General features: G+C 36.7%; 1 protein-coding gene and 1 long non-coding RNA gene across 7 annotated transcripts in view; one reads left to right on the top strand and one right to left on the bottom strand.

Annotated features, from left to right (window-relative positions):
• PCDH9 (protocadherin 9) overlaps positions 1–11,044 on the top strand; it is a 966,004-nt gene that overhangs the window by 221,388 nt on the left and 733,572 nt on the right. The gene's annotated exons all lie outside the window — the stretch shown is intronic.
• The window catches only part of LOC137210883 (uncharacterized), a 31,394-nt gene that overhangs the window by 2,692 nt on the left and 17,658 nt on the right, over positions 1–11,044 (bottom strand). Inside the window, exons 2-3 of the long non-coding RNA XR_010936769.1 lie at positions 4,796–4,862; positions 1,270–1,457 (exon numbers count right to left, since the gene is read on the bottom strand). This is a non-coding gene — a long non-coding RNA (uncharacterized lncRNA). The remainder of the gene's footprint in view (positions 1–1,269; positions 1,458–4,795; positions 4,863–11,044) is intronic.

The raw sequence follows: 11,044 nt of genomic DNA, 5'->3' as shown, positions 1-11,044 counted from the left end.
GTATGCGGGCCTCTCACTGTTGTGGCCTCTCCTGTTGCGGAGCACAGGTTCCGGACGCGCAGGCTCAGCGGCCATGGCTCACGGGCCCAGCTGCTCCGTGGCATGTGGGATCTTCCAACCCGTGTCCGCTGCATCGGCAGGCGGACTCTCAACCACTGTGCCACCAGGGAAGCCCCTTTCACTGGTGTTTTAACTGAAGATAGAAATCTCACATATTCAGATTTTGTGGGCTCAAAGCATTTCATACACCAAATAAAAATTTTCCAAACTCCCATATGATTCAGGTTAGCAGATGACAGATACACAATCCATTTAAAACCAAACACATTGTTACTGGTGTTATCATGATGATTCTATTCCCATTACTCTGCATATGATATATTATAACAGGCTGGATTGATTTATTTGACCTCTTGTCAGATATTTGTTTATTGACTGAAATCTACATGGCATTTTTCCCTCTGGGGATTTGGCTAGTATATAAACGCAACATGCCAACTACATATTTTACTGTTTTTATTTTTCCAGCTGCTTTCTTGATGGACAGTCTGTTCCCGATTTTTGTCTTTGCTTTGCAATGAGTTTGGGAAGAAAGGAATATCTGCATTTCAGCTCCCAGTGTGGGGATACTTTTTCAGGGGTTCAAGCCTCCTGATCCATATTTTGCCTCCTTAGTAACCCAGACAGATATAGGTATTTCTTGGGTTGCTATGGATTCAACAAAGCTTTACTTGAGCAGTGAATCCAAAAATATTTTTGTCTGTCAATGTACTTCACTCCAATTTAACTGCAGCTTGTGTGGCTGGTGGGGAGAAGGCAGGTGGCTGGATGCATTGACATTAGTCACACATGACATAACATAGTCAAACTGGGATAAGTGAGTATCACACAACCAAATAAAAGCTTTGTTGTTTTCTGTATTTTTTTTTACAGATGGATTCTGCCTATGAGCAATACTTGATTTTTAGAAGAAAGAAACATGCTACACACACAGACTAAAAACATAACTTTGTACATGTGCATTCTGAATTATAAAATATAATAGTCTTATTTGCAGAAAACTGATAAAAACCATTTTCACTCAAACTTAGAAAATGGATTCATAGCTAAAGAATTCTTAGTTTGCAGATGATTGAGTGTGTCCAATAAAGAAAATTATTAGACAAAAGCCACCTGATCCAGCTACCATATCCATCGAGGCACTCTTCTTTCCCAATTAACTGTCTGTCATGTGGGCAGAACAGTTTGACCTTTGTCCCTGGAGCGCACCTGGTACTCCCCTTTGCTGCCTCTGAAGTTCTGCTCTGTTCCCTCCAGGATTCTGCCGAAGCTTCCTCTCTGCCCTCCAGATATCTGTGTCTTCTCTAACACATCCACTGTCTACCATAGCTTGAGTTATTCTTCTTCTCCTGAAGCATTCACTGAATACATCCCCTGGCCATTGCGATGTTCCGGCCCTAGGAAGACCAATGAAAGAATATATGAGCCTTCCCTCATGATCTTACAATCTTGTGGGAGAGCCACAAAAAGCAAACATTACAATAGAAATATATAGATAGCAAAAAGAAAGGACCTACTGCCTGAAAGAAGGTGTTGGGAAAGGCCTCACAGGCAATTATTTGAACTGACATTTTGAAAAAGAGAAGATTCTCATGTGAACTTTGTGAGGGAGTGCATTTCAAGAAGAGGAGAAAACATATGTCATGAATAATGGGGCTGTTCAAGGAGCAGTACTCAGCTTAGGACTACGTAAGGGAAAAGTGAGAAACAGGCAAGACAGGTGAGGATGGTTGTCGTGAGACTAGATATTTGTGAAGTCGTGAGATCAGGAATGTTCTTATTTGCCAAATAAGTGAAGTTCAAACTTTATAACCATTTCAATTTAGGGGGAGGGGGTGACATGCTCATATTTAAATTTCAGAAAGAAAATTTAGTTATCAGCATGCATTACTGAGTTTAGAAGCAGAGAGACTAGAACAGGGAACATTACAATGCCGAAGTAAGGGATGAGAGAGTGCTGAGATGTTTGGAAGACCGTGTACGGAGCTTGAAAACATATGGAGAATGAAAAGAAGGAGGGGTCTAGGAGAGAGCTGGCAAATAATACTGTGAATACTATCTCTTCCCTCCTTGTACTCATAGGCACAGTGCTAACCAATCAGAGTAATCACTGTAACTAAACCTGGTTTTGGCTCAAGAAAATAACACTTCTGAAAGCCACCCCCAATTAATCAAGGAGGCCAAGTGAGGGGACATATATTTGCTACTACTGAGATAAGGTGACTCCTAGTTTACTGATTCACTGGGGAATCTCATGTGAGAATATGTTGTTTATTAAGTAACTCATTATTTGGCCATCCCGTTTATTGTCATGCCACATATTTTGTTTATTTATGTTCCTCTTGAAATGCAATATGAATCTCTCATTTTTAATTAATTTTACCCATTTATAACTCTTTTTCTAACTAAATTGCAGGTTCATTTGAAACCCCAAAGGTGTTATTTACCAACATAACTTTTGTTTTTTCAAACATAGTTTGCACATAATTAGCAATTAGTCCATGTTTGCTGAATGGATTTGTTAGCCATTTGACAATCACAAGGCAATGTCTACAGAATGGTGACACACAAAATATATTGCATGCTAGTGATAGGTGAATTGCTTCAAATCAAACAAAATTTGGTAAAATCAAAAAAAAATAAACAGTAACAGTAAAAAGTGGGATTACTACTAATCAAATGAAGGTATGTAAATATGTCTACGTTAAAATGTTCTTAAATCCAGCTGAGTTGTGTATCTGTGGGTCTTTGAAGTTGTAATTTTCTCTCACCTACACCATTACTTCTAAACTAATATGTACTTTCTGGAGTATCAGTCTGAGATTACTGGATTTGTAATTTTCTCTGTACACAGCAAAAACTTTTAACATTTCTGTCCCTACTTCACTACTGATAAACTCACATGCACTATAGTTTTAATTACTCATAGACTGTTCAAAGCAAGAATTTTCTTAAATTCCTGAAGATTTTGTAATTCTTGTTCTGTGAGAAGTTGTTGAAGACAGGCATTATTTTACATTTGGGATAAATTTAAGTTCTAAAAATACTAATACAGTAAAAATGTTTTAACTATGATTTATCCTTCATAATCCCCCTTCAGAATTGAAACAAAAAATGTAAAAATAGAACCGTCTCCTCAGTAAACCTGGGATCATGGGCACATGCACAGTAACAGGTGGGTACCTCTCCTTTTCCCCTCACGATGCCCATCTGCTGGTACCCATCTGCCTTATCTTTGTAAACAGGGATATTTTAAACTGTAAGGGAATATCAATGTCTGTAAATTTCTTAGAGAGCAAGATTTATTTAGATTCCCAAAAGTGACAGTATAATTCACTTAAAGTGAAACTTCATTTATAGTAAAGCTGAATGAACATTCAGATATCTAAAATGTATTGTATTGTTTAAATTGCATTTTTGGTTTATACAGAGCCACTTTTCTTGGAGCAGGTTTTGCTTATGAAATCAAATTGTATTCTACTCTATTTCTGTCTAACAGATCACGGTTCTGCCCTAAATGAAATCATTCTATTTTTCTAAACAGAGGAAGACAGGACATGGCCAGCTTTGTCTGGCTCGCTCCTGATTCACATTTACCCACTATCAGCCGCTTCTTCTTTGTATACTATGGCTATTTCAATAGCATTCACATTGTTAAATTCAGAACTATTGGTGGTTGCACTGATTGTATTGCCCTTCTGAGAGTGCTAGAAATGTTCTCAGAGGACAAAAAAAATGTCTTGTAGAAAATATCATTGAGCACTTAATGGGTGCCCTTGGGTCCTATGTAGTAGGTGCTATTACTGAAAAAGGCTGCTGTGCAAAGAGTACGTTCTTGGAGGCTTATACAGTGAATTATCATGTGGAACCTACACATAAATGTAATAATATGAAAGAGAAAATGCTTTTATATCAAATCAATATTGTTATATGAGATTACTGCTAAAATATTAGCCATGAAACAAGGCAAATGTGCTTGTATTCTGGTTTGGATGCGTAGTAGATTTGGTGGTGTAATGGGTCAATGAATTATTGGAGAGAATATGGGGAAAGTATAAATAAAATTTACTGAGTTGAGACCAAAACTCATTTTCAAGAAGTTCATTTGCTGAGCTCTATAGAAGACTTGTAAGATTGTAAAGCTTGAGGTAAATTGGCAAGATGATTGGGGAAATGACACAATAACTTCCTCTCATCGAGGTTTTGAGCCAATCTACTTATTTGTGAATCCAATTTATCAAATTCATCTCAAATTATATAGCTTGCTTTTCCTGAGTAGTTTAAATTGTCTTACAGACATTATCTCATTTGTCCTCATAAAGAGATGGGAAGCTACTGTTGAATGAATGCTTTATGGAGTGTATATGTTAATGAATGGAAATTCAAAGTAAGTGTTTTTAATCCTTACTGTGTCACCCACTGGCTTTGTGACAATGATAAGTAACTTAACCTCTATGAGTCTTATTTTGTTTATCTCTACCATGGAGAAATATTCAGACTTTTCACTTAATAGCATGGGGCGTATTGTAAGCAGCCATGCCGATGCTCAAGAACATTCTTAGAATTCCACTGAAGAAAAGACATCCACTAAATTTTAATAAACTTAAAACTACACTAAAGCATGTTTTGCTATTGAATTAACATCATCTAAAGGCAGCATATTCTTATAGATATCAGAATGATTTTAATTACTGAAATTATTTTTTAAAACATTTCTTGAGTCAGAAATACTTACCTGGAGCTGTGCTGGTGTGAGAATCACAGAGATGAATGATATGGCTGCCGCTTTCAGGAAGTTCTAACTAGAACAGACATGGTAAGAACATAATGAAACAGGAGTGGAGAGCTGTAAGTACTGGCGTGACCATGCCATGGGAGCAGAGACGAAATAGAGACTCATTCTGCTTGGGTAGAATAAAAGGAACAATTATGCAGGAATAGAGAGTAGAAGAAGAGTTTTGGACCAAAATGTAAAAGATCTGAATAGCAGATGTAGACTGAACCCTTTTAACAGAACCATCAAAATTCTTAAGTTTCTTGAGTCTGATCAATGTATTTAATCTGTTCTATGCATCTGTAATTGTGATGGTGGTGAGAAAAGTAGATTAGAAATGAGTTGTAGAAAGACATAGAAACAGAGAAGGATAATTCAAATAGGATTTGATGATTTCTAAGTTGAGTAATGGGGTGACTGGTGATACCATTAACCAAATATCAGAAGTAAAGAGGGGAAACAATAGAAGGAAAGGAATAACAGAGTATGATTTTTCTAAGTTGTTTAATATTCTTCTGTATCTATATTTCAATCTTAAAATTCAGGTTATATTTTTAATATTAACCCAAATATCTGCAGTTTTGACAGATGCCTATGTTTAGATAACAGTAGAGCCATGGAGACCAATGTGCCTGTCCAAGGAGAATAGGGGGAGAGAGAATACAAAAGAGTGAAGACCAAATCCAAATGACATTTAAGGGGTTATTCACAAAGGAGGTGCCCATGTAGAAAGCAGAAAAAAGTTGTAAATTAAAAGCCAGAAGTGAATAATGCCATGGAAGCTCTAGAAGAAAATCTCAACAAATAAAGAGTGTCCCATTGTTAAATACTTCAGTGATATCAAAGGAACTTGATGGAGACCAAAACTCATTTTGTAAGAGCACTAATTGATTTTAAGAATTGACAATTACAAATTCACTGTAAGGTAGGAGGCAATGGTTATATTATAGTAAAAAAAAACGTAAAGCTAGCCAGTTAATTCGAGAAATGTAGTAACTAAGGGAAGGAGAGATGGGACTGTTATTTGAAGAGAAACTAGGCTCAAAAGAGATCTTTGACAACAAAGGATGGTTTAAAACATCTACAAGTAAATTAACTGTGGATGGAGGCAATGAATTTCAGGAGGGAGAATACAGCATTCTTAGAGGAAAGCTGCAAGAAGCAAGAGAGAGGTAAGATCAAAAACACAGTTCAAAACTAATTGAGCCACTTCTTCACAAGAGACCTTTAAAGGAGTTGGCTGCTTGTGGTACAGAAATAGGTCACCTGCTGGAGGGTTGGTTATGTGTGTGGGAGAGGTGGGAACAGATATTTTGGGTAGGGTGCTTATAACTCAGAACTTTGTTAAAGGAAATGGGAAAGGAAGCTGAGTAGATGTAATTATGGTACCTGGTAGCACTGAGATAAAAGCAGTGATTTTTTCAAAGGAAATCCAGACTCCAGGTAAAGCAGAGCAACAGAGAGAATGTTCTGAGGGAAAAGTTTGAGGCTATCCCTTGTTTTTTAGCAAGGAAATTAAAGTTCTAGAGGACACAATCAACCTAGAAAGGATATTTTGCAAGGAAAGAGAGATTAAAGGTCTAGCACGGTGCTGTGCATGAGCTACCCATGGCTGTTTCTACCCCTACAAACTGCCAGTTCTTTGTTTTCACAGAGGACATCAATGTGAGACAATGTTATTAGTCAGGCCCAGAACAGCTGGGTGGGAATAATATTCCAGAAAGATGTGTATGTTGGAAGTTATAGAAAGTGATGCTTCTTTTGGTGGAAAAGAGTAACTTGCCTAAGTTCAAAGAAGGCAAAAGAAGTTGTGCAGTTCTGACTGGTTTTAAATTTGAACAGGAAAATCTCTTTTATGATCTGGGTTTTAAGGCTTCAAGTATGAAAGATACAGAACTGTTTCTGAGGAGCAAGTCAGCAGAGTTGGTATGGGCTGATGGCCGGAGTGTTGGTTACACACTGAGAATGAGAACAAGAGCATGGGATCCAGGGGATGCTCACCTCACAATGGCAACCCTTTCCTTCCTAGTGTCTGTCTTTCACCCTCATGGCCTTTTCTCTCTTGGCCACCTTAGCTTTTCTCATAGTTAAGATCAATAGTCTTATGTTAAACCTATTTTTCTCCAATTCAAAATTGCTTTCATGTTAAACATTTTTTTTTTTTTTTTTTTGCCCTACGCGGGCCTCTCACTGCCATGGCCTCTCCCGCTGCGGAGCACAGGCTCCGGACGCACAGGCTCAGCAGCCATGGCTCACGGGCCCAGCCGCTCCGCGGCATGTGGGATCTTCCCGGACCGGGGCACGAGCCCGTGTCCTCTGCATCGGCAGGCGGACTCTCAACCACTGTGCCACAGGGAAGCCCCATGCTGAACATTTTATTTCTCCTATTTAACCTCTGATTTTTTTCTTTATTCATCAGCTATGGGCAGAACTCATCCAAGGACAACCCATCAGGGATGAGTGAGTCTAACAGCTGAGGGATTATAAGTGAGCAGGCTCAGTCTATGCACAAATCATAGGCTTTGTGGTCAACACGTGGGTTTCAAGGATATATTTTCAAATTAAGTTTTCTTATGTTTATAGTATATACAAATCAAAACCTTGATCTACTTCCAGAGATCATTGATACTATTATATCAATGAAAAAAATCAGAGATGTGGAGAAAGAATTAGCCATAGTGGTTATCACAGATAGATAAATGGTTAAATATATATGTATGGCACATCCATAGAATGAAATTGTGATTTTTTTTTTTTTTACTTAATGCTATTGGAAAAAAATGTTTATGTTGTAGTTTGCTAAACAAAAATAGGGTACAAAAGAATGATCCATATTTTAGCAGAAAGAAATGTGTGTGCATCTGTGTGTGTGTGTCTGTGTGTGCGTGTGTGTGTATTACAAGCATATGCTTAGGAAAAATCCTAGAAAAACTACAATATAATTTTCATATTGCTTATTTCTGAGTGGTCATTTCATGGGTGATTTATGCTTTTCCAATACATTCATCTAGATATGTTAAATTTTTTATAGTGACCGTGTATCACTTTTCTTATTAATGAAAAAGAATACTTATGTGATCACAGCTATAATTTTATGTTACAATTTTATGGCATACACATACACACACACACACTTCGAAACATTGTCTGGTTTTCAAATGAATACAGTGACTTCACCTAGTAATTGGCTCTAATTATCTCCTGCAGGTCTGGGAAGTGTGTGCTTTTTGCCATTATGTCTAATGCCAGCCCATTTACACGTAGGTCCTCTACAATTGATCTTCTGGGCCTTTCATGATATAATACTTAGAATTTTCTCAACAGTGTGACGCTTTAATCTTTCTATACACAAAAAAGTGAAATATTTGTCAATTATTGAGTGCTTCAGTGTTAACCATTTGATTTAGTTGGTTGGAGGAGGGGAGTGTAGGAGCATGACAATGATGGGGGTAGGAGCTGGATGAATCAGAGGCTGTCTCTGCTGTTCATAAGGTGGAAAACAATGTGATTCACTAACCATTCAATTTATTTGTAGTCTTCCTGTTCATTAGTCCATGAATAGTATAAACTGGGTGAAACAATGATTCCGAATTTTCTTATCAGTGTTCATTCAGCAGGAGAAATCTTGAGGTCTCACTGTTTGTTTTGCTTTTTTCTTTCCTTCTTCCATCAATGATAAATTAGAAAAAGTAATTAAATACTGTTGGTAATAACTTGCTTGTTGTACCTTGAAAAATAATGTAGTTCATTATAGAAAACCCAATGGCCAGGCTTATTCTCATTCTTTTTCTTTCTCTCAGAAGCACACATGCACATGCATGTAAACATGCTACCGGATATTTAAACATTGTTTTGCTGATGTGATTATAGCCTAAATCTCACTAACTTTCATAGACATCAATCATACAAATATTATTAAAAATACTATTAGAGAGATTAGAGTTATTGGGCTCTAACAGAGCCAGGTGCTGCGTACATTCTGTGTATGAATTACACTTTGTTGATGGCTTTCAATATTCACTTGCTAATATTTATACTGGGTAATAATATATTTTATAACTTTAAAAAAGGGTTAAATTTAATTTTTCATAGCTTAATATTCTGTTCAACAATTACCAATGGAATCACTTTTCAAAGATCCTGTTAATCTTTCAAGATTTAATGCTTTTAAAAAACTATATAAGCAATAGGGTGATTTCAAAATTGCAAAAAGAAAGAAAGGAAGGATGGAAGAGAGAGAAGGAAGGAAGGAAGGAAGGGAGGGACTTACTGTTCAGCATAGAATGCTCTACTCAAAGCAAGTTCCTGTTTTTATCCTTAGTTTCATGGTTTAGTTGATAATTGAACTGAAATATGTTCTCTTCATAAAACTTTAAAGGAGTGGCCATGCTGTTTTTCCTGAGTAAAAGAAAAATAAACTCAAAGCTAAGCACTTTATTATTTTAGAGTAGGGGGTTGGTGATATTAGTAACCACCAAACCATATTTTCAAGGAACAGGTAATCTAAATCTATCAAGAGCAAAAACATTTTGCAGGATAATTTTGTGAAGAGCAGCCAACAACATTCAGCTCTCCAGTCATCAAGCATGGCTCTAAGGAACTTTTTTAATCTGTTGGAGCTTCTACTTTTCTATGTAACTTTCATCTGATCAGTTTTTTAGAGGCTTACCTGATTGAAAATGAAATGTCTCAGATCTTATGCCAATAGTCTAGTGATGTTTTATATGGGGACAGTCTCTTGTGTATCTGTGATGTGTTGGTGCTGCACAAGGCATTTAATTATTAACACAACAAAATATTCATTAGTAGTACAGTCACTTCTAAGGTATTAATTTAACAGATATCTAGTGAAAGCATTTTAGCAAAACTTCCATCTCCCACAATAAGAATAAAATGCTTTTGTTTTTGAAAACTAGTAATTATTTTAGTAACCCTATTATGTAAGGTGAAAAAAAAATTAATAAATGATAAAATTCTGGATTAAATTTTTAATAATATTCCGGTCTAGTAGACTTTAGACTGCAAATGTAGGATATGGATGCATATTTTTCTGTTTCCTCGTGGTTACATTGAATACAGCATGCGCCTAATAAGTACTGTGAAAGACTATTGTGTAAGTAAACATTTGACATTATTTTACCATAGATTAAAATGAGCAGTAAAAAATGATATAAGAAAACAATGTGGCAATATATTAAGCTGAGTCAGAAGTTGTTTTTGCCTACATGTTGTGCATATGTCTCAACTTCCTTTTTCTTTGGTTTTATACTGATGTAGGAAATTGTATGTCACCTCTCTCTAGGTCACATGAATATTATGGTGAATATTAAAACGTAGTTAGAGACCCAGACCAAGACATGTTCAGTGCATGTTATAAATTCTTTTCAATTCTGTCCTAGAGGTGTCCCCTGGAATTTCAATTTAATGGTAGGACTCACTCAAGGCTGACATCCCCCAAATCTGGTGTCCCAGGGAGGGGCAGGAGGAGGTCTTCAAGACGTGGGCTGCAGCAGGTGAACTAAAGATGAAAGACTAGAGGGAGGCAGGGGATGGACCTCATCAGTTTCCTAGGGTCCTCTCTACTCAAACCAGACAGGAGTTTACACCAGGATGGGGGCCCTAAATAGACTGGGGAGGAGGAGGCAAATCTAAAGATGAGAGAACTGTAGAACCACTCAGAGGCATTGGAAATGAAGTTTGAGATTTTACAAGAGCATGGATTTTTGTTGTTGTTCCCTTTCATTATTTATAAGTCAAATAAAGGAGAAAAATAGTTACACTATCTGGAGTGGTATAGCATTTTTTATGTTTCCACAACTTTTATTGTTATATATATATATATATATATATATATATGTATACTTTTATTCTTTTAGCAATTGCATTGTATAAGTAGGGCCAGTATTATTATCCTTGTTTTTGAGGTGAGAAGAGGGAGGCCCAGAAAAGGAAAAATGACCTCCAACAGCTTTAAAAAAAAAATCTGGTTTGAGCATGCTGACCCTGGGATACCAATGAGATATTTAAGTAAAAATATGATAGCCAATGTGGTAAAAGGGACTGGAGTTTGTTGCAAGGACTGGAAGTACAACGTTAGCATATTTCCTGGATGGCAATATAATACAAAACAATATGTAAGTACACACCCTCCTCACCCCACAAAACAATAAACTAACAATTTTACAGATTGTGCACTAGCTGATTTCTTTT

Source organism: Pseudorca crassidens, chromosome 18, assembly GCF_039906515.1.
Source record: "Pseudorca crassidens isolate mPseCra1 chromosome 18, mPseCra1.hap1, whole genome shotgun sequence".
Lineage (NCBI taxonomy): Eukaryota > Metazoa > Chordata > Mammalia > Artiodactyla > Delphinidae > Pseudorca > Pseudorca crassidens.
This window is presented reverse-complemented; position numbering and strand designations above follow the sequence as displayed.